This window comes from Halichoerus grypus, chromosome 3 (genome assembly GCF_964656455.1).
Source record: "Halichoerus grypus chromosome 3, mHalGry1.hap1.1, whole genome shotgun sequence".
Classification (NCBI taxonomy): domain Eukaryota; kingdom Metazoa; phylum Chordata; class Mammalia; order Carnivora; family Phocidae; genus Halichoerus; species Halichoerus grypus.
Window position 1 is genome coordinate 45,363,793 of NC_135714.1, and position 24,583 is coordinate 45,388,375.

Below are 24,583 nucleotides of genomic sequence, written 5' to 3' on the forward strand. Positions count from 1 at the left end.
ATCAGCTGCTGCATTGCCTGCCAAATTTCAGATACTCAATAATTTATTGCTTTAATCTCTAATTATGGTTATTTGTATGTATCCTCATCTCAGATCCATTCACAATTGGGAACCATATCAAGAATTGAGAAGTCCCAGCAAATAGTGCCAGAACTATTCAAATATCTCTATAATCTGCAAGACAGTTGTTTTGAGAGTCAACTCTCAAATGGTCGGCTAAACTGACATATGTGCTTTGACTAGGACAGTGGTTCTCAATTGTGTGTGATTTTGCCTCCAAAGAGATATTTGGCAATGTATGGAGACATTTTTGATAGTCATGACTTGATAGCAAGGTCTTACTGGCATCCAGTAGAAACCACAGATGCTGCTAAACATTCTATAATGCACAGGGAAGCCTCCTGCGACAAAGAATTACCTGGCCCAAAATTTCAGTAGTGAGATTAGATTAGACTGAGAAACCCTGAACGAGGTTATTACACCTCTCCATGTTTCAAATAAGTTTTTAAAAACTTTTTATTTAAATTCAATTTAGTTAACATGTAGTGCATTATTAATTTCAGGGGTAGAATTTTGTGATTTATCAGTTTTGTATAACATCATTGCTTATTCCATTGAGTGCCCTCCTTAATGCCCATCACCCAATTACCCCATCCTCCCACCCACCTCCCCTCCAGCAACCCTCAGTTTGCTTCCTAGAGTTTAGATCTAGTCTATTATGGTTTGCCTCCCTCTCTGTTTTTATCTTATTTTGTATTTCCTTCCCTTCCCCCCCCATGTTCATCTGTTTTGTTTCTTAAATATGAGTGAAATTGTATGTTGTCTTTCTCTGACTTACTTATTTCGCTTAGCATAATACCCTCTAGTTCCATCCACATCATTGCAAATGGTAAGATTTCATTCTTTTTGATGGTTGAGTAATATTCCATTGTATATATATTCCATATCTTCTTTATCTATTCATCTGTCACTGGACATCTGGGCTCTTTCCATATTTTAGTTGTTGTGGACACTGCTGCTATAAACATCATGGTGCATGTGCCCCTTCAAATCACTATGTTTGTATCCTTTGGATAAATACCTGGTAGTACAGTTGCTGGGTTGTAGGGTAGTTCTATTTTTAAAATTTTGAGGAACCTACTGTTTTGCAGAGTGGCTGCACCAGCTTGCATTCCCACCAAGAATGTAAGAGGGTTCCCCTTTCTCTGCATCCTTGCCAACATCTGTTGTTTCCTGTGTTGTTAATTTTAGCCATTCTGACTGGTGTCAGTTTATTTTTAAACTATTTATCTCAAACAAGTATTGTGAATTGTATTCTTCACTGAGTTAGTAGTAGGATGTTGATTGTCAGTTGGTGACCTAGGTCTGATTTTGAGGGGACCTTTTCACATAACCCAGGACTTCTTTGGCAATACAGGGTAAAGAGCAGTTACCAAATTCACATATCTGTATAGCAAAGAACAAAAAGGAAAATATTAACAAAAACAGCACAACAACAGTATTAGTAATGCAACAACAACAACTCACAGACAGACACCCGCATGTACATATAAACGCTAGCCACACATACAAAAGGCAGTGGGGTTTGGGTGAGTCTTTTAGGGAAAATGTGAAATTAGCTAGAGATGTCTTTATTTATATATTTATTTATGTATTTATTTATTTAAAATTTTATTTTTATTTATTTGAGAGAGAGAGAGAGTGGGAGCAGGGGGGAGGGGCAGAGAGAGTCTTAAGCAGATTCTGTGCTGAGTGCAGGGCCTGACGCAGGGATCCATCTCACAACCCTGAGATCACAACCTGAGCTGAAACCAAGAGTCAGATGCATAACCAACTGTGCCACCCAGGCACCCCAGGATTTCTTTGGATCCTAGAGTAGATAGCATCTAATATTCATACTGCTAAAGTTTCTGGAGTTATAAATATAAAATTGAACTCCTCCAGGATCTATCTGTTCTTTTTACCTCTCTGAAGGCTCTTTGTTTTAAAATCATTTTCAGTGTATTTTAATTTTCTGTTTCTGTGTCCTTTTCCTTTTCTAGATAACTTTGAGGGCAAGTATATTGCCTTATTTATTTATGTATATACAGCATCAAGCATGGAGCTCAGTATTTAGAAGATAATAAATGTATGAATTTAAGAATGAATGGATGAATGACAAAAACCAATGCCTAGGTTTACCATCACATCTAGTGATATTTACATATATACACACTGACTAGTCAAAGCATTGGAGAATTCAGCGAGTAGCTACAAGGTAGAAGTGAAAAATGTAAGGACAAATGGAAACCCAGCCTCAACTGACATGAGAGAACTGTGCAGGGCTGGAAAACAATGTCAGCAAACCAAAAACACTTGATATACAACAATCCAAGATGAAATTTGAACAAAGACTGAAGTAATTCGTGTTGTCTTGGAATCAGGCAAACATCACTAGTCTCTGCAAATAGCAATGGCAGTCCCAAAGCCAAGAACATACTTTGCTTGTGTGTGTGTGTTGGTGGTATCTCGAGTTTGTAACTGTGTGAGCCAACCAGTTAGGCTTTTCTTAGGTGAGATTAACACAGCATCCAACATATTATACTTTCCATAAATTAGACATATTCAAATAACAGCATCAAATCTCTAATGAACAAATCCTTTATTGCCTCTACTTGTGTTCTCAATTTAGGAAAAGCTGTAACATCAACCCAGATCTAGAGGAATATACATCTTAGGTGAAAAATTTATCTGTTTGAATAATTTTCAATCTTTTTCAATCAATGATTTCTAAAATCCTGTTATTTTGTGCTCTCATTATGACAACCATTTAATCTATTCTCACTTAAGTTGCTGTCATATTTTCATCTGGGAATCTTTTCCTCGTTTTATAGATTGAGGAAACTGAGTCTTTGAAAGATGAAGCAATTTGCCCAAATAGTAAATGGTAGAGCAGGAGTCCAAGGCCAGGGCTTTTTGGCTCAGTGTCTTGACCTTATCTCCTCATGACCAATATATAGCACATTTTCAGTCCTTTGACAAAGTATGGGAACTTTGCATTTTCTATTTTTAGTTATTCACCATAAAATATATTTGAATGTAAAGAAAAATCTGTTTTAAATTAGTTATTTAGAAATTTCTTCATGCCATACAAAACTGTACTAGGTATTGCATAATGTGAAAGAAAATGGTATCTTTCTTATGAAACAATTTTATTCCTTTCATGAATGTATTGGACAAATAAAAATATACTTAATTTGATAATCAACTTAAAGCTTCCCTTAAAGATTTTTCATTTTAAAATTTCAAGTAAAATGTAGATATATTCTTGTAAAAAGATTCAAATGACAGAGAAAAAGCAAAACCATTCTGCATCTTTAGTTTCATTTCCAGATGTAGCCAGCTGAGCTAGTTATTGTCTGGAGTCCTCAGCAACAAGTTTGCCTTCCTTTACTCTGTGATGCTGCGGCTGGGGCAGCTGGGGCTGTGCCTCTGCCAGTGACATTTCCCAGACTGCTTTACCAGATGGCTTCCTGGAAGGTTTTTATCAATAGGGGGTGGGAAGAGGGAAAAGGCACTTCTCAGTTTTTTTCCCATTCCTTTCAGTATTAGTCCCAGCACTGGTAATTTGCCCCAGTCTCCATGTCCTTTTGGCAGTTCCAGAACCAGCCTCAGGGACTCCTCAGAAGTACAGATGAAACAGATGGGATTTCCTACAGATGTCTGAACTCACTCCTCCAAGCCCCTCCTTTATGTATCTGGATTCTTGTAACCCCATCTCCCTTTTGTTGCCCAGACCAAGGATATGGTAGCTCTTTCCTGCAGTTATTACTTCTGGGTTCCCTTAGTGTTTCCTCTGCATTCTCTTAGCCTTCTAACTCCTGTGTTAAATAGCTTCTGTGTTTGCAATGTAGTAAGTTAGTTTTCTGTTTTGCTGATGGACTCTGAAAAATATACCACTATGATAAGATTGATCTATATCCCTACAGATGTTTTCCTTTTCCCTTTTATTCTCAGTTTAATATTTTATTATTTTTATCAGTGATTATTTTCACGTAAAAAGAATGTGAAGGGTGATAGTATAAAGAGATAGTAGTGAGTACAAACCTAGATGTGACAGAGAGGATAGTACTACCATTGATAGATGCAGGCTTTCAGAAGAAAACCTATGAATAGAGTTTCCAGGTCATAATCTGGCTTCTGCTTCTCTGAGAATTTAGGCATTCCTGGAATGGTAAGGCGGCAAGATCATGAATTAGTCTTGGAAGATGTAAGTCTCACCACAATGGGTTATGGGTAGAGTTGTCTTGAGCCAGCTGCTGGTTTTTAATAGGAATATAGTCCTGCTCTATATTTTAGATTTCAAATTCACATTAGCCAGCCTCCAGTTCTCAGAAGTTTGTAAAAGCAGAACTTCTTTGAGGGTGTAATGAGTGTCCTCAGCATGTGGTCCATTCAACCATCTTGGTAATGATATCATAACTTACTCAGCAAGTTTAACTGTGGAGTATACTACTGAGACCTGGACTGGCGCCCTCTATACAGCTGCTGTATTGCTGTCTTCCTGGGGTCTTCATTCGTCATTATCCTGGGATTCCCTTTGCCTCTCTCATGTGTTGAGTTTTCTATTTCTTATATTCCATAACTTCCTTTTCCTTGGATTACTCTGTGTATTTGGTAGGGCATCCTCTAGTAGCTTCCTGAGAAATTGTGCATGAGAAGTAAATATTGTTCAGACTTTGAATATCTAAAAATAATCTTATTCTAGTCTCTTATTTTTAAAAAGATTTATTTATTTATTTGAGAGAGAGAGAGCACAAGTGTGAGGGGCAAAGAGAGAGGGAGAGGGAGAATCTCAAGCAGACCCCATGCTGAGCATGGAGCCTGAGTCGGGTCTCAGTCCCATGACCCTGAGATCACGGTCTGAGCAGAAACCAAGAGTTGGACGCTCAATAGACTGTGCCACCTCAGCGCCTCATACTCCCATTTGATCAATAGTTTGCCTGAATATTGTACTATAGATTGGAAATAATTTTTTTTCATAATCTTGTAGACATTTTCCCACTCGTCTCGTTTCTAATGTTGCTGTGAGAGGTCTGAAGGCGTTCTGATTTCTATCCTTTCATATAAGCTGTTTTTTCCTTCTCAGAAAGCTTGTAGAATCTTCTCTTTCCTCCCATATTCTGAAAATGTATGATGATATGCCTCAATACGAGTCTATTTGTGTATATGGTGGGCCCTTTTAGTCTGCAGACTTATGTCCTTGAGTTCTGAGAAATGTTCTTGAGTTATTTATTCAGTGATTTCCTCCTCTCCAATTTTTTTTCTAATTAGCTTCTTTGGAACTCCTATTACAGTATACTTGTTCTCTAATTTCCTAATATTTTCTCCCCCTTGGTTTTTTTTTTTTTTTAAATTTTTTTACTCTCTTTCTATAAGATTTTCTCCACCTTCTGAGTCATTCTTCCTTTTCCATCTCTGTCCTTGGCTATTTCTAAGTGTCTGACTCTTTTTTTTTTTTTTAAGATTTTATTCATTTATTTGACAGAGAGACACAGTGAGAGAGGGAACATAGGCGGGGGAGCGGGAGTGAGAGAAGCAGGCTTCCTGCCAAACAGAGAGCCCGACGTGGGGCTCGATCCCAGGATCCTGGGATCATGACCTGAGCAGAAGGCAGACGCTTAACGACTGAGCCACCCAGGCGCCCCTGTCCTTGGCTATTTCTAAAGAGAGAGCATTGGGATATGCCATTTTTGGTGCCTGAGCAGCTTTCATAGCTTGCTTCCTGCCTTTAGCAAGTTAAGAGCCCTGGGGTGTTTTACCTCTTCAGCAGTCTCATTTCTTTTTAGTCCAGGGTGTGGCTTTCTTGCCAATTCAGCTCTCACACTTGATTGGATTTGTATGTATTAGATTCCATTTTAGTCCATATGACAAAAGCAACACCCACAATTATTTTCTTTCTTTTTTTTTCTTTAAGATTTTATTTATTTATTTGATAGAGAGAGAGAGCATGAGCAGGGGGAGCAGGCAGAGGGAGAGGCAGGCTCCCCGCAGAGCAGGGAGGCCCATGTGGGACTCGATCCCAGGACCCCGGGATCATGACCTGAGCTGAAGGCAGCCACTTAACTGACTGAGCCACCCAGGCGCCCCCCACAATTATTAAGACCTGCCTTTCCCTCTAGACTTAATTACAGGTACTGCATTATGGGACTTGTGTGGGACCACAGCCTTCAGGTTCATTGTCTTTGGAATTTCATTCTTGTTTTTAAGAGGTCTAAAGCAATTATGACTTCTGATTATTTACATGGGTTTTCTTCTTTATTCTCTAGAAGCTTAAGAAATCTCTTTGTCTCTCATGTTATATAAATTTGTATTTCTGCCCCTCCACTGAGAATGAGGCTCAAATACAACTTTTTGCTGAATATACATGGATATTCTTTGGCAGGTTAAGCATCACATGTCAAAGACGTGTCTTCTTCCTCTCCTATTTGTGCCCCATCCTGTTCCTCTTCCTGTATTCCTGATATCCTTTATTTTTCCTGCCATCTACCCATTTCTCTAGGTGTAATACTCAGGTATGAATCTTGACTCTTCACTAGCCCATTCAGTGCACACACAATAATTACCACAATCTGATTATTTTTATCTCTTCCTACAAATTTGTTGAATTTTTATCTCTTTTTGTTTATACCACTACAAGCTGTAAACCCCTCTGTCCTTCACTAACTACAATAGTCACTTCATGGGTGACTCTGCTATAGGATTTGTGATCATGCTCAGCAAAGTTGCCAGTTACTCATCTAAATATAACTCTGACTTTGGCTTCTGCTTACAACCTTTCAGTGACTTCCCATTGCTTACAAAGTAAAGTAGAAGCTCCTCCATAAGGTATTTGGAGCCTTTCATGAACTTATTCCTACCTACCTGTCTTAGTTGGCTTGGGCTACTGTAGCAGAATACCATGGCTTGGGTGGCTTAAACAATTGACATTTATTTCTCACAGTTCTGAGGGCTGGGAGTTCTAAGATCAGGTGCCAGCAGATTTGGTTTCCCATGAGAGCCCTTTTCCTATCCTGCAGATGGCCACCTTCTTGCTGTGTCCTCACATGGTGGATAGAGGAAGCTCTGGTATCTTTTCCTCTTCTTATGGAGGCACTAATCCCATCAGCAGGGGTCCACCTTCATGACCTCAACTAAACCTAATTACCACTAAAAGGCCTCACCTTCTAATATCACATTTGAGGTTAGAGCTTCAACATATGAATTTGGGGGGACACAAACATTTAGTCCATAACACTACTTCTTCAGCTTCATCTCCTCCAACTTCATGCCTTATAATTTACACTTAGATTGGAACTATGTGTTTGTCTTAGCATACCTCATGCTGTTCCACATTTCTACACATTTGTTCACTTTTTTTCCTTTTGCCTTGAATCTTCCTCTTACTTTCCTTCACATGGATATTCTTACCCTTTTTTTAGAACCCAACTTAGGCATTATAATTTCTAGGAAGCCTATACCTAATCTCCAAACTGGGTCAGTTTTCCCCTTTCTCTGTACTCTCTTAATACCCTGAGTCTTCCTTAGTACCCTTAGTATTCCTCTTGCTCAGCAAATACCCTATTAAATTGCCACTGTGTGTATGCATTGTTCTCCCCTAAATATTAAGTGCCTCAAGTACAGAGATATTATTTATATTTTTATGCCCAGTTTCAAGCACAGTGCCTGGTTCATGGCAGGCACTCAAAAAATATTTGTTCCTAAACTAACTAAATATATCTTTTATTTCCCCCCATACCAGTCAGAAGTGTTTTATTTAAAAAAAAAAAAGCAACTGTGAAACAAACACACAAAAAACCTTTTAATCAGAAAGTCTGATTAAATTCAATATTAACTCAAATTCTCAAAAGCCCATGGGGAAAGTCAACAGGTACATCAGAGAAAAGCAGATGGCTACTGACAAGTCTTCGGTGGAAAAGTAAGTTGCGTACTTATACAAGCTGCCCTAATGATTATCCAGCCCAAGTTTTGTTTATCAAAAATAGGTTTCAGGATATACCAAGGAGACTATACAGTCACCCCCATCAGTACAAAGATGTAATGATTAAGTTTAAGGGTGTAGGAAAAGCCAGATATGATAATACACACAAATAATCTATAAAATAAGCCTTTCAATCCTAGAAGGAAATTCAGGAAACCTCATGAATGTAACTAAAATGAGGCTTACAGTATGTGGAACAACCCTGAACATTTTCCCAATGACTAAGCCATGGCATAACAGCTCAGGACACCGTTAACATGTAGTTTTTACATACAATATGTAAAAATTAGAGTAATTTTTTTCTACTCAATTTCCATCTCTTCCTTTTTACCTTTTCCCTAATTTTCTCTAGCTACATTTTTCCTTTGGTTTGACCAGTTGAACTTGAAAGGTTTGGAACCTAAAGTGAGTATCAACTTTTATTGGAATCGCTCCTGGGAAATGCAATCCTAGAAAAGGCAAATTTTAACTGAAGTGGCTTGACAAAGGTGTAAGTATCCATTTTCAACAAGACAATGTCCTCCATGTTAATCAGTAGGGTAGTGGCTTCTCTTGGCTGGATCATACCACCCAGCATGATACTGGCGTGCTCCGTGGTGAGGTACTGCAGAGCTATGTGCACAAACACCCACCCATTTAAGCTTTCAGTAAATACAAAGCATCATTCTAAACCATTTCAGTAAAATACATAAAAAAACATTGCATTTCTGTTGGCCTCTTTTGCCTCTTGAACTGGCTTGGAGTGTTCTTCATCACAGAAGGCAACAGTTAATTTGTTGCTACTCCACGCTCCTTAGGCTTTAATACTTCCTGCTCTTCAAGCCTCAGTGCCTTTTTTGCAGCAATAATTATTCTTCATTAGTATCGCCACTGCCATGGGACCAACACCCCCAGGGAATGGAGTGATGTAACCAGCTTTCTTTCTGACTCTTTCAAAACCCACATCTCCAACCAACTTGGGTTTAGCAGTTATGGGATCTTGAACTCTCTTTATTCCCAGATGGATGACTGCTGCTCCCTCCTTGTTCATATCTGCTGTGATCAGATTTGGACTGTCTGCAGCAGAGACCACAATGCCTGCAAGAACTGTAGGTTTCTTCAGTTGCTCTTTGGGAGTGTATCAAGATATTTTAACAGTGACATCACCTCCAGGATTTTCATGCACCCCATCTGTGTGTAGTAGCTTTGCAATGGGCATTCCAGCATTTTTTGACCTCCCAGCCACCTTCCACTTTCCCTCCCTAGGGTTGGAATGCTAGTTCATCTAATTATTTCCCAGACACCCCATGGGTAGCTGATAACATGGAATACTGGTCTAAACATGTTTGTCCTACATTAATTACATGAAAGCCATCAACATCCTTGTCTGGAGAAACAGCATTGCAGATCTTTCTCTCTTCAGTGTGCCCTGGAAGAGGCAGCTGAACAAGGAGGCCATCTGTGTTATCATCATTATTTAGATTATTGATTAAATTCAACAGTTCTTCCTCAGAAACTGAAGCTGGTTTCACAATTGTCTCACTGTTGATTCCCACTTCTGCAGCTGCCTTGGTTTCATTGAGGATGTAGGAGTGACTTGCAGGATTCTCACCAACCAGAACCATGCTCAGGTGTGGCCGCTTGTCACCCAATGCCACCCATTCTTCCACCTCCTGCTGCACTTCCTGCTTGATCTGCTGGGCAAGTTTCCTTCCAGAAGTGACAACAGCTTAAGTTCCAACTACCAAGAGGTGGAAGGGCTGATGGCAGAGGCGGCAGCTCTGTGTGGGCCAGAGCACCCGGGTGGCCAATGTGGACACCAGGGAAGCAGCAGCCATCGCCCACGCTGATGTCCTCATCAGGCTAATGTGTCCTTTTACTTATGTTGTTAATCTGTGTTAACTACCCAAAACATGCTGAACATTTTGCTAGTATCTATGCCTGTAGTTTATTTTAATTTTCCATGTTGAGATGCTTCATGTAAACATTATAGATTTAAAATAGTTTTGACATCAGCACTCTTTTTATAGTCTCAACCTTACATTATGGCATGCACGAGTTTATATGCTGAGACTAATGGGTCCTATTTCAAACATTAAAAATTTTTACTTTAGCTTTATCAGTAGGGCGTTGCCCAGTAGATTCTTAAATGTTGACTAATGGCTCGGTGCGAGTAGCTTCAGATGTGGGAGGTTCAGAGTTTTGTGTTAAAGGGCAGTTGCTGAGATCAAGGCTAAATGGTATAGCTTCTGGAGTGTTTATAGGATCCGTATCCTATAAAGCTGGTTTTGGAGAAGTGAAACATTAGACATTTTGATTAATATTTCTTAGAGTAAATCTCTGAAGAGATGAGAGCAAATAGGAACCCATCTTCTGGCAAAAGTGAAAGGGAAGTGAATCTTTTTTTTTCAAAGGAAGTAATGTGTGGAAAATGTTTTTCAACTGTAAAGTGGTGCACAATTGCTTACTCTTGAAATCACTATGATTGTTATTAAGGCGAGTTTGAAAGTCAATTGCCTGTCTCAGCTCAGCAAAACTACTAGGTCTACCATATTGTCCCATGACTCAAGACAAGCAAATTCCATATGCCATTTGTAATGGACTTTATTACTAGCTATTGTTTCTAGCTAACATATCACTTTTTCTCTTATCCCTCTACTCCCCTCCCCGTGTATAAAAAAACCCCACATCTGGACTTCCATTGTCACTGAGGCCTGGCCAAGCTTAATTCTCCATTTTTTTGGTGTCAGAATAATTTGTTTGGGGGATACAAGCAGAGTCGATCATAGTCCTTCCCTGGGAAGTACATATGGATGTTGGAGAGAGACATTCTCTTTTCTGTGGACTTTTGAGATGGGCTTTTTGATGGGTCAACTTCCTTGGATGCATTGAGGAAATCCATGGGTGAATTTGTAATATGATAGAATTAGAATAATACACAGAGTAAATCAAACCTGAGAGATGGGGCAGGTGAGAGAGAGAGAGCTAATAACATAATTTGCATTACTTGATCCAGTTGTGTCTGAATCTAGTAACCTCTGAATTAATCAGTTTCATGGATTAATTCATCCTTTTTGTACTTAAAATATTTTTAGTTGGTGTTCCTTCCCTTGCACTGAAAATCTGACAAATATACCAGTCTTGTCCAGGATATTTCAGCCACCAATCCCTGTGACCTCATTTTTTTTTTTTTCTTACTCCTTATTCCACTTTCTAATTGCATGATGGTTTGGTGGTTAAGTATAAGGACACTGAACTAGATTACCTGAGCTTGAATCTTGGCTCTTCTACTTACTAGATATATAATCTTGGGTAAGTTATTTAACCTTGTTAAGCTTATTTCTATATAAGTAAAATGAAATAATTGATTATATCCACTTTTATTAAGGATTAACTGAGTTGATGCTTGTGAAGTGTTTAGAAAAGGGCCTGATGCCTGGTAATGGTTCAGTAGGTATTAGCTATTTTAATATTGGATTCTAAAACAGAGAAAAGATAAAAATATTTATGTTTATCTTTATTGTCTCATTTAAAATTGTTAGATTTTAAGGGATAAAGACCTTGCCTTTTTGGCTTACATAGATGTTGGCACCTAGCATTATCATATGTTCATGATAAGCATTGCCCTAGTACTTGTTTCTCACTATGTAGTCAATATAGGAACCTGTCATTCATAGCCTCCTTCTTGATTTGCTCACCTTGATCCATTTCTTGGTGTACTTAACTTCTCTTTTGACCTCATTATTTTCTACTTGACTCAAGGCTCTTGCTTAACCGTTCTTTTCCTCTTCTTGACTATGATTTTTATTCTATTTCTTATGATGCTATTTCAACCCATCATCCTTCTCATTAAAACCCTTAATGGGAAGGGCTCTTATTAGGCCTACCCAACCCCCATGAGCACAGTCAGGGCAGCATTCAATAAATATTTATGGTTAAGAAATTGTAGAAAACAGCCCAAGCTTACAGTGAAGGGGAATTAACTACAAACTGATTATATGACCTAATACAGGCTCTTCAAACTTGTGTTTCTCAAACTTTGTTATTTGCTGCCTAGTGTCTTCTGCAACCATTAATTTTCCTTAGTGGTAAGTAATTTGAAAGTATTTTTATATTAAAATAAACAAGGATATATTATTGAATATAAAACAAAGTTTACATGATTTTAGAAGATGAAAACACACTAAAGAAATGTCATTTTTCTGTGTTGGGCCTAAGGACTCAAATGCCTTGGGAATGTAAGTGGGGGGACATAAGTTACTGTTCTTTGTTGTTAAAGATACCTCTGTGAAAACATTTGAGAAGAACAGTACAGTACTGTAGATTTCCTTTGTCAATGTTAGATGGGCTCATGTTCACAACAGTCAGAACTTAATAAAAGCTACCATTTCTTATATGCCCCAAATTCTGCTGCATACTTTACAATAACATATAATTTGATATTCACAGCAAGTGAATAGAGAAGAGGAAACTGAATCTTAAAAAAGTTAAATAACTTGAATGAGGTCTCATAACTATTTTGTGTTGTGACTTGGAGTCAAATCTAAGTCTGTAAAGCTCAACTAGAGTGCACAGCCTATGAGAAATAATTCAGAATAACCTCATTCAAGATGAGAAATTTATGGACAATTGAAAACATCAGCTTCCATCAGCAAGGGCCAGCTTGAGGTCTTATAGGAACTTCTGGGTAAAAGGAAGAAGGGAGAGAAAGAAAGCAGGATGTGTGTGTATGTTTATATGTATATAAGCCTATATATAAACACACACATGTATATGTATATATATGTAAAACAACTTGCTTGAATTGTAAAATATCCCCATATCTGAAAATTGAAATGATTACAATTGTACCTTCTGCCAATTCAGTTTTAAAACCAGCTAACTTTTGTTCCAGGAAAGGATGCTGTGGGATTTGCTTTGTGTAAGTCATGTTCTATTCAGGCCTCAAGCACACATTGGTGAATATAATGAATACCAACATCTTGATGGACAATTTTCCATGAACATTGTCCCCTAGGATTACATTTCTTCAACTAAAATCATTGGAGAAGGTCAAATAGCCTGTTTTACTGTACATTATTTACAATAGAAAATTTATTTTAAATTCCCTTCCTAAAACACTTTGATAGAGCTATTTACCATCATCACATTTTCCTTCTCTTTTTCTCCTTTGCAAAAGTTGACTTGGCAAGAATTTTATTTCACTTTGCTACACGATGGACCTTTGGTACACGTTCTCATTTATTTTGGCAAGTGAACCATTTTGTCTGTTTGACTTAAAATGGTCCACTATACTGTGTGATAGACGGCAAGAACATGGGCTAGCATATTTTCTGTTTATGCACTTGATCCTCATTGATCTACATATGCAAAGCTTAATGAAAACTTCTAAGCATAAAAGTTCATCTGAGCTTCTAATGTTAATATTGATTCTGTTTGTGAGTGCTAGTGCAGAGTCAGAGTGTTTCTCAGAGTATTCCTTGGAACATATATTAGTATCCCAAGATGTGTGTGCAAAGGGCTTCAGCAGTCAAATGAGTTGTGGAAATGCTGTATAAATATATCTTGACTTCAAGATTCACACCATAATTAATATACAAATGCCTCATCTTGCAGTTAAAAGAATAACTAACTTTGTTTAACTCAGGGTCTTCTGAACTTATTTGTTTGGGTTTGAAAGTATTGGTTCTCAACTTTCTGCGGCAATATTTTTTCTTGAAACATGCTTTGGGAAATACTTACCAGTACTCACTGTCTTTTAAGCCCAATTGAAACTGGGTTAGAATATAGCTCTATTATTTGGGTAGCACATTTGTCCTACATGAGTCAAAGATTCCTCTTTTGGGGAATATATTTATTTCATAATATTGTTGCTAAATTAAGTAAGTTAACACATCTAAAGTAAATAATATGATACCTGGCATATATTTTAGTTCACCTATTTCTTAACCTTTGTTTGCCTTCATTTTCTTCAAGCAGCTCTTGAAATTTTGTTTTATGGATTCTTCCTTCCTTTTTCTGAGTTCATTTTTATGGAGAATGGTAGAATTGAGAGCAATCCATATTTTTTCTTACTGTGACATACATTTATAGGCAAACCAAATAAGAGCTTTCACACGTGGCTTTGTAGAGATATCATCATAATGAATAACAACTGGATTAATTAATACTTAGTAAGTGCCAGGCATTGGTATTATTTGCATTATTACATAAAGTGCATCAATTTAGTTTCCCAGAAACTCTCTGAGGCAGTAAATCAATCATGGCCCAATCAGGAGATAGAAATCACACCAGTACTTTAATCTAAAGAATTATTAAACTAGCAAAAGGTGGTTAACTACTAAAAGAGGTAAAAGAGGCCTTTAAAAAATAGAGGGAAGGTGGGGGACTTGGCAAGATGGAAGAGTAGGAGGACCCTGAGCTCACCCTGTCCCACATTTACAACTAGATATCATCCACATCCAAGTCAATAAACTGGAGAGCAATCCAAAGACTGGCGGAACAAACTCCACAACTAAATATAGAGAAGCTGCATCTGAAAGGTTATGAAGGTCAGAAAGGTAGAGGGAGCCTTCCCACAGGAGGGAGGGAGTTGCATGCATAGAAGGCAGGGAAATGGGCTCTCACACCAGGAAGCTCACACAGGGAAGACTAATCCCCATAACTGTTGAATTTAAAAAGAGGAAGGGTTGAGTTTTGTGAGTTTATAAAACAGTGGGACTTGGAGCCTGGAGTTTGTTTTTGTTTTTAATTTTAGTTTATTATGTTAGTCACCATATGTTACATCATTAGTTTTTGATGTAGTGTTCCATGATTCATTGTTTGCATATAACACCCAGTACTCCATTTAATACGTGCCCTCCTTAATACCCATCACCAGGCTAACCCATCCCCTGACTCCCATCCCCTCTAGAACCCTCAGTTTGTTTCTCAGAGTCCATAGTCTCTCATGGTTCATCTCCCCCTCTGATTCCCCCCCTTAATTTTTCCCTTCCTACTGTCTTCTTTTTTTTTTTTTAAACATATAATGTATTATTTATTTCAGATGTACAGGTCTGTGATTCATTAGTCTTACACAATTCACAGCGCTCACCATAGCACATACCCTCCCCAATGTCTATCACCCAGCCACCCCATCCCTCCCACCTGCCACCACTCCAGCAACCCTCAGTTTGTTTCCTGAGATTAAGAATTCCTCATATCAGTGAGATCATATGACACTTGTCTTTCTCTGATTGACTTATTTCGCTTAGTATGATACCCTCTAGGTCCATCCATGTCGTTGCAAATGGCAAGATTTCATTTTTTTTTTATGGCTGCATAGATTTCCATTGTATATATATATACCACATCTTCTTTATCCATTCATCTGTTGATGGACATCTTGGCTCTTTCCATAGTTTGGCTATTGTGGACATTGCTGCTATAAACATCAGGGTGCATTTACCCCTTCGGATCACTACATTTGTATCTTTGGGGTAAATACCCAGTAGTGCAATTGCTGGGTCGTAGGGTAGCTTTATTTTCAACTTTTTGAGGAACCTCCATACTGTTTTCCAGAGTGGCTGCACCAGCTTGCATTCCCACCAACAGTGTAGGAGGGTTCCCCTTTTTCCGCATCCTCACCAACATCTTTCATTTTCTGATTTGTTGATTTTAGCCATTCTGACTGGTGTGAGGTGGTATCTCATTGAGGTTTTTTTTGGATTTCCCTGCTGCTGAGTGGTGTTGAGCACTTTTTCATGGGTCTGTTGGCCATTTGGATGTCTTCTTCGGAAAGATGTCTGTTCATGTCTTCTGCCCATTTCTTGATTGGATCATTTGTTCTTTGGGTGTTGAGTTTGATAAGTTCTTTATAGATTTTGGATACTAGCCCTTTATCTGATATGTCATTTGCAAATATCTTCTCCCATTCTGTCGGTTGTCTTTTTGGTTTTGTTGACTGTTTCTTTTGTTGTGCAAAAGCTTTTTATCTTGATGAAGTCCCAATATTTCATTTTTGCTCTTGCTTCCCTTGCCTTTGGCGATGTTTCTAGGAAGGTTTCTGTGGCTGAGGTTGAAGAGGTTGCTGCCTGTGTTCTCCTCTAAGATTTGGATTGATTCCTGTCTCACATTTAGATCTTTCATCCATTTTGAGTCTATTTTTGTGTGTGGTGTAAGGAAGTGGTCCAATTTCATTCTTCTGCATGTGGCTGTCCAATTTTCCCAACACCATTTGTTGAAGAGACTGTCTTTTTTCCACTGGACATTCTTTCCTGCTTTGTCGGAGATTAGTTGGCCATAGAGTTGAGGGTCCATTTCTGGGCTCTCTATTCTGTTCCATTGATCTATGTGTCTGTTTTTGTGCCAGTACCATACTGTTTTGATGATTATAGCTTTGTAATAGAGCTTGAAGTGGAGCCTGGAGCTTTAAAAGTCATCTGACTTAGCACTGGGCTAGCCTGGAAGGTGAGTGATAGCTCTGTTGCTGCTCTTAAAGAGATAGCAGCCTGTGTGGAGAGGCAACATAAAAATAGCAGTTTATACAATACGGGGGGGGGCAAACAGGAGACAGATATGTTCATACTGATTTCTGAATGTGTTGGGGGACTTCTCTGAAAATGAGGGACAGATGCCATTTCTCTCCCCCATGCCCCCAGCATAAACACAGGGCCATCTCTGGGAGTTGGGGCTGCACAGACACTTGCTACCTAATCTGCTAGCAGACCTAACCTGCTAGTGGTGTGCCATGCCAAGTTCTCCTAAGGATTCACCCACTTCAAGCCTGCTAGCCTAGGGCCTGGGCTCAGAGCAAATTTTGTTAAAGCTGCATGTGGCCCTGCCCACACCCCACCCAGCCAGTGGGTGCACAGTTGTTGCCCTGCACTGTGTGCAGTGCCCAGCTACCATGCCATGCCCAGCCTCAGGCCCCCAGCCATCCTTGCAGAATGGGCCTGGCCACGCCCAGTAATCACTACATGCCATGTTCAGCTTTGCCCCCTGGGTACCCTGGTGCATAGCCCCCAGCCTCTATAGTGCCTTTGGGGATCTGGCATAGGGCTAGTGACCCAGTGCAAATTTTGCTTATACTGCCACCCCACTCCCAGGTCCCCAGTGGGCATGCCCTTCCAGAGTGGTCTGTCTGGATCCCACTAACACCACAGGGAACAAGCACAGCACAGCCCATAATAGGCAGAGAGTCAGTGTAGATGACTGCACTGAAAGGAAGTGATTCAGACCAACAGCAGGGCATAAGCAACACACATAGGATACTCTACTGAAGTGCCAGGTTCTGGTGAACAGGGACACTGCACTCCAGGGCACTCCAGGACCTTTTCTTTATAAAGTAACTACTTTTAAGAGCAGAAGATATAGCTGACTTTCTTAACACATAGAAACAGATACAGAGAGGCAGAGAAAATGAGGAAACAGAAATTTATTCCAAATGAAAGAACAGGATGAGGCCATGGCCAGAGATCTAAGCAAAACAGATAATAAGTAACATGCCTGATAGATAATTTAAAGCAATGATCCTAGGGATATTCACTGGACTTGCAGAAAGAGTGGAAGACATGAGTGCAACCCTAAACACAGAGATAAAGAATAGCATAGCCGAGATAAAGGGCTCAATAAATGAAATGAGAAACATACTTGATGGAATGAACAGAAGGATAGAACAGAGGAATGAATTAGTGACTTGGAAGACAGAGTAATGAAAAGTAATCAAGCTGAACAAAAGAGAGAAAAAAGAATTATGCAAAATGAGGATAGTCTTAGGGAATTCAGTGACTCCATCAAATGTAAAACATTTGTATTATAGGAGTCTCAGAAGAAGAAGAGAGAAAAGGGGGCAGAAAATTTCTCTAAAGAGATAATAGCTGAAAGCTTCCCAAATCTGGGGAAGGAAACAGATATTCAGATCCAGGAGGAACAGAGAACTCCCAACAAAATCAACAAAAGCAGACCCACACTAAGACATATTGTAATTAAATTGGCAAAATATAATAATAAAGGAAAAATTTTGAGAGCCACAAGACAAAAGAAGGAAGTAACTTACAAGGGAAAACCTATAAGGCTAGCAGGAGATTTTTCAACAGAAACTTTTCCAGCTGGAAGAGAGTGGCATGATATAGTCAAAGTGCTGAATGGGAAAAATCTGCAGCCGAGAATACTCTACCCAGCAAGGCTATCATTCAGAATAGAAGGAAAGATAGTTTCTCAAGCAAATGAAAACTAAACGAGTTCATGACCACTAAACCAGCCCTGCAAGATATATTAAAGGGGACTCTGAATGGAAAGGAGAGACCAAAGTGACAGCATGAAGGTAGGAAACACAAAAGCAGTAAAAATGATTATTTCTGTAAAAAAATCAGTCAAGGAACTCAAAAAGTAAAAATACATATAATAGCATTTACCCAAAATGTGGGGAGTAGAGGAGAAAAGAATGGGTTCAAATTTAAATGACCATCAACTTAATATAGAGTGCTATATGTAGAAGAGGTTTATATGCAAACCTAATGGTAACCAACATATCAAAAACCACTAATAAATATGCAAAGTATAAAGAAAAAGAAATCTAAATATATCACCAAAGAAAATCAGCAACCGTGAAAGAGAGAAAGACAAAAAAGGATGAGAGAAAATCTTCAGAAACAATAACTACCAGGTAAATGCCAATAAAATGGCAATAAATACATATCTGTCAATAATTATTTTGAATGTAAATGGACTAAATGCTCTAATCAAAAGACAAGGTGACAGAATGGATACAAAAACAAGACCCATATATATGCTGCCTACAAGAGACTCATTTTAGGCCTATAGACAACTGCTGATTGAAAGTGACAGTCAAAAGAAAACCAGAGTAGCAATATTTAGACAAAATAGGCTTTAAAACAAAGACCAACAAGAGTCAAAGAAGGACACTATATAATAATAAAGGGAAAATTCAACAAGAAGATATGATGTAAATATTTATGTACCCACATAAGAGCACCCACATATGGAACAGTTAATAACAAACATAAAGGAACTAATTGATAATAATACAATAATAGTAGGGGACTTTAACACTCCACTCATGTCAATGGACAAATCATCTAAACAGAAAATCAGTAAGGAAACAGTGGCTTTGAATGACACACTGGACCAGATGGATTTAACAGACATATTCAGAACCTTTCATCCTAAAACAGAAAAATACACATGGAACACTCTTCAGAATAGATCACATATTATGTCACAAAACAAGCCTCAAAAAATTAAAAAAGATTGAAGTCATGTCATGCAACCTTTTTTTTTTTTAAGGTTTATTTATTTATTTGAGAGCTAGAGAATGTGAGCTGGGGGGAGGGAGAGAGAATCCTCAAGCAGATGCCCCACTGAGTGGGGAACCTGATGCAGGGCTTGATCCCAGGAAGCTGTGATCATGACCTGAGCTGAAATCAAGAGTTGCGTGCTCATCCAACTGAGCCACCCTGGCTCCCCTACCATGCATCTTTTCTGACCACAATGCTATGGAACTAGAAATTAACCAAAAGAAAAAATCTGGAAATACCAGAAATACATGGAGGTTAAAAAACATGCTACTAAACACTGAATAGTCAGCCAGGAAATAAAAGAAGAAATAAAAAAGTACATTGAAACAAATGAAAATGAAAATACATAATGGGCCAAAACCTTTGGGATGCAGTAAAAATGGTTCTAAGAGGGAAGTTTATAGCAATACGGGCTTACCTCAAGAAGTAAGAAGAATCTCAAATAACCTTACACCTAAAGGAGCTAGAAAAGGAACAACAAACAAAGCCTAAAGCCAGCAGAAGGAAGGAAATAATAAAGATTAGAGCAGAAATACATGATATAGAAACTAAAAGAATAATAGAACAGATCAATGAAACCAGGATCTGATTCTTTGAAAAAAATCAACAAAATTGATAAACTTTTAGCCAGACTCAAAAAAAAAAAAAGACTCAAATAAATAAAGTCCCAAATGAGAGAGAAGAAATGAAAAACCAACACCACAGTAATAGAAATAATTATAAGAGAATACAACTGTATACATACAAGTTGGACAACCTAGAAGATATGGATAAATTCCTAGAAACATATAAAGTACCAAATTGAAACAGGAAGAAATAGAAGATTTGAACAGACCAATAACCAGCAGAGAAATTGAATCAGTAATCAAAAAACTCCCAAAAAGCAAAAGTCTAGGACCAGCTGGCTTCAGAGGCTAATTCTCCCAAACATTTAAAGAAGAGTTAATACCTATTCTTCTCAAACTATTTCAAGAAATAGAAAAGGAAGGAAAACTTCCAAATTCATTCTATGAGGCCAGCATTACCCTGATACCAAAACCAGATAAAGATAGCACTAAAAAAAGAGAACTACAAACCAATATCCCTGATCACTATAGGTGCAAAAATTCTCAATATAATACTAGCAAACCCAATCCAACCATACATTAAAAAAATCATTCACCATGATCAATTGAGATTTATTCCTCAGTTGCAAGGGTAGTTCTGTATTTGCAAATAAATAAATGTGATACATCACATCAGTAAGAGAAAGGATAAGAATGATATGGTCATTTCAATAGATGCAGAAAAAGCATTTGACAAAATATAATACCCATTTGTGATCAAAACCTCAACAAAGTAGGTTTAGAAGGAATATACCTCCACATAATGAAGGCCATATAGGAAAAACCCATAGCCTACATCATCCTAAATGGGGAAGAACTGAGAGCTTTTCCCCTAAGGTCCGGAATGAGACAAGGATGTCCACTTTCACCACGTTTATTTAACATAGTACTGGAAGTACTAGCCACAACAATCAGACAGCAAAAAGAAAAGGCATCAAAATCGGTAAGAAAGAAGTAAAAGTTTCTCCATTTGCAGGTGACATGATACTGTATATAGAAAACCCTAAAGACTCTACCAAAAACCTGCTATAACTGATAAACAAAATCAGTATAGTCACAGAATACAAAAGCAATGTACAGAAATCTGTTTCATTTCTATACACCAGTAATGAAACAGCAGAAAGAGAAATTAAGAAAACAATCTCATTTACAATTGCACCAAAACTAATCAGATACCTAGGAATAAACCTAACCAAAGAGGTGTAAGACCTGTACTCTGAAAACTATAAAACACTGATGAAAGAAATTGAAGATGACACAAAGAAATGGAAAGGCAGTTCATACTCATGGATTGGAAGAACAACGATTGTTAAAATGTCAATACTACCAAAAGCTATATACACATTTAATGCAATCCCTATCAAAATACCAACAGCATTTTTCACAGAACTAGAACAATCCTAAAACTTGTATGGAACCACAAAAGACCCTGAATAACCAAAGCAATCTTGAAAAAGAAAAGCAAAGCTGGAGGCATCATGATTCTGGAGTTCAAGTTATGTTACAAAGCTGTAGTGATCAAAACTGTATGGTACTGGCACAAAAATAAACACATAGATCAATGGAACAGAGTAGAAAACCCAGAAATAAACCCACAGCTATATGGTCAGTTAAACTTTAACAAAGCAAGAAATAATATCCAATGGGAAAAGGACAGTCTTTTCAACAAATAGTGTTGGGAAAACTGGACAGCAACATGCAAAAGAATGAAACTGGACCACTTTCTTACATCATACACAAAAATAAATTGAAAATGGATTAAAGATCTAAATGTGAGACAGGAAACCATAAAAATCCTAGAAGAGAACAAAGGCAGTAACCTTTTTGACATGGACCGTGGCAACTTTTTTCTAGATATGTCTCCAGAGGCAAGGGAAACAAAAGCAAAAATAAACTACATTGAAAGAAAAAGCTTCTGCACAGTAAACAATCAACAAAACTAAAATGCATCCTATGGAATGGGAGAAGATATTTGCAAATGACATATTTGTTGAGGGGTTAGTTTCCCTAATATATAAAGAAGTTATAAAACTCAACATCCAGCAACCCTCAGTTTGTTTCCTGAGATCTTACAAGGATTCCTCATATCAGTGAGATCATATGATACATGTCTTTCTCTGATTGACTTATTTTGCAGATTGGTGGGGGGTGGGAGGGATGGGGTGGCTGGGTGATAGACATTGGGGAGGGTATGTGCTATGGTGAGTGCTGTGAATTGTGTAAGACTGTTGAATACAGACCTGTACCTCTGAAACAAATAATACGTTGTATGTTAAAAAAAATAAGAAGATAGTAGGAAGGGAAAAATGAAGGGGGGAAATCAGAGGGGGAGATGAACCATGAGAGATTATGGACTCTGAGAAACAAACTGAGGGTTCTAGAGGGGAGGGGGGTGGGGGGATGGGTTAGCCTGGTGATGGGTAATAAAGAGGGCACGTACTGAATGGAGCACTGGGTGTTATACGCAAACAATGAATCATGGAACACTACATCAAAAACTAATGATGTAATGTATGGTGATTAACATAACGTAATAAAATAAAAAAACAAAACAAAACAAACAAGCAAACAAAACAAACAAGCAAACAAAAAAAACCCACTCAACACCAAAAAAGAAATAATCCAATTAAAACATGGGCAGGAGACACACATGTCTTCCAAAGAAGACATACAGATGGTCAACAGACACATGAAAATATGCTCATCATCTCTTATTATCAGGGAAATGCAAACCAAAACTACAATGAGATAGCACCTCACACTTGTCAGAATGGCTAAAATCAACAACACAAGAAACAATAGATGTTGGAGAAGGTGCAGAGAAAAAGGAACCCTCATGCACTGTTGGTGGGAATGCAAACTGGTGCAGCCACTGTGGAAGACAGTATGGAGGTTCCTCAAAAAATTGAAAATAGAACTACACTATGATCTCATAGTTGCACTACTGGGTATTTACCCCCAAAATACAAAAACACTAATTCAAAGGAATACATGCACCCCTATGTTTACTGCAGCATTATTTACAGTAACCAAATTATGGAAGCAACCTAAGTGTCCATCAATAGAATGAATGGATAAAGAAGTTGTGTGTGTGTGTGTGTGTGTGTATGTTTATAAGGGAATATTATTCAGCTATAAAAAAAGAATGAAATCTTGCTGTTAGCAATGACATGGATGGAGCTGGAGAGTATAATGCTAAGTGAAATACGTCAGTCAGAGAAAGACAAACACCATATGATTTCACTTATATGTGGACTTTAAGAGACAAAACAAATGAGCAAAGGGGAAAAAAAAAGAGGGAGAGAGACAACCAAGAGACTCTTCATTATAGAGAACAAAGTGATGATTACCAGAGGGGCGGGGGTGGAGAGATGTGTTAAGTAGGTGATGAGGATTAAGGAGTGCACTTGTCATGATGAGCACTGGATGATGTATGGAATTTTTGAATCACAGTATTGTACACCTGAAATTAACATATCACTGTATGTTAACTAACTGGAATTAAAATAAAAACTTAAAAAATTAGAGGGAAAATATTCAGAAGCAGCCTCTACCTCTGAGGGAGAGTGAGCAGGAAGGAACCAAGAATGTGGAGGAGCCCCACCTTCACCCCCAGGTTGAGATTCAGAATTCAGAGAAGGACCAGTTACACAATGTGCCAGGCCCAGTGCAAAATGAAAATGAAATTTGTTAAATTATTGAAAATTTCAAGACGGCAGCATCAGAGCCACTATGCAAGTTGCATGTTCATGAAGATGCCCCTCACTTGGGTCATGGCTGCTGCAGGCAGGCTGCTGAAGGCAAACAAACTTCTTTCTCTTGTGGTCCCTCTAGCCCCCTCCATTGAGAAGCCTTACATGGTGTCAGCAAAGGAGAAGTGTTATGTGGTCTGATTCCAGTGTCACAGAGCATGGCAAAGAAGGGTGGCTGGATTTGGAGCAATGACATGATAACTGGCACAGGCAAGTACTGTTATTACTCCCTGTTACAGATGAAAAAACTATATTTCAGAAAGTTGGAGTCTCCAGGTTGAAAGTTATTTGTACTTCCAGATTTCAAAACTGTACCACTTTGCTATATTGCACTGCTGAAATGGTACATTCATGAACTTGATTACCTTAATGGGTGCTAACTACAAACAACCTGGGGTAGAGGGGACTCAGGGAATAAGAGGCAGATGAAGTATTGGGAGGCAAGTGCATTGTTAAAGCAGACTCAGAGAGAACATATTATAAGAAACAAGCCACAAGAAATGAACAGCAGGAGACTAAAAGATATCCTTTTATCGTACCTAAGGACAACCAAATAGTTGGTGAGGCGAAGCTTCTTTTTGCAGAAATGTAGAACTATATCCAGCTAATATATGAAAGGGGATAGCATAGAATGTAAAATGTCATCAGTTTACAAGCCCTAATGATATATGGATATCTGCTAATATGAAGAAGTAAAAAACCAAACATTATGTGCTTCTTGATGGAAGCATATGACATCATTTTAATCTATAGTCTATCTTTATGTATTTGAGTTCTTTAATTTAATTAAGAAATCAAAGAAGGGAAACCTCTTCTTCAAGAAGGGAGGGTGTGACAAGAATTTTTTCCATAGAAGTGAAATAAGAGATCCCTCTTCTTTCACTTCAAAGTGTCCCTGATTCTGAGGCCTGCCTTAGCCAAGCTGATAGA

General features: G+C 38.2%; 1 long non-coding RNA gene and 1 pseudogene across 1 annotated transcript in view; one reads left to right on the forward strand and one right to left on the reverse strand.

Moving 5' to 3' along the window:
* Positions 1–24,583, forward strand: part of LOC144381252 (uncharacterized) — a 319,122-nt gene that overhangs the window by 260,592 nt on the left and 33,947 nt on the right. The gene's annotated exons all lie outside the window — the stretch shown is intronic.
* Positions 8,789–9,837, reverse strand: LOC118530670 (bifunctional methylenetetrahydrofolate dehydrogenase/cyclohydrolase, mitochondrial pseudogene; annotated as a pseudogene).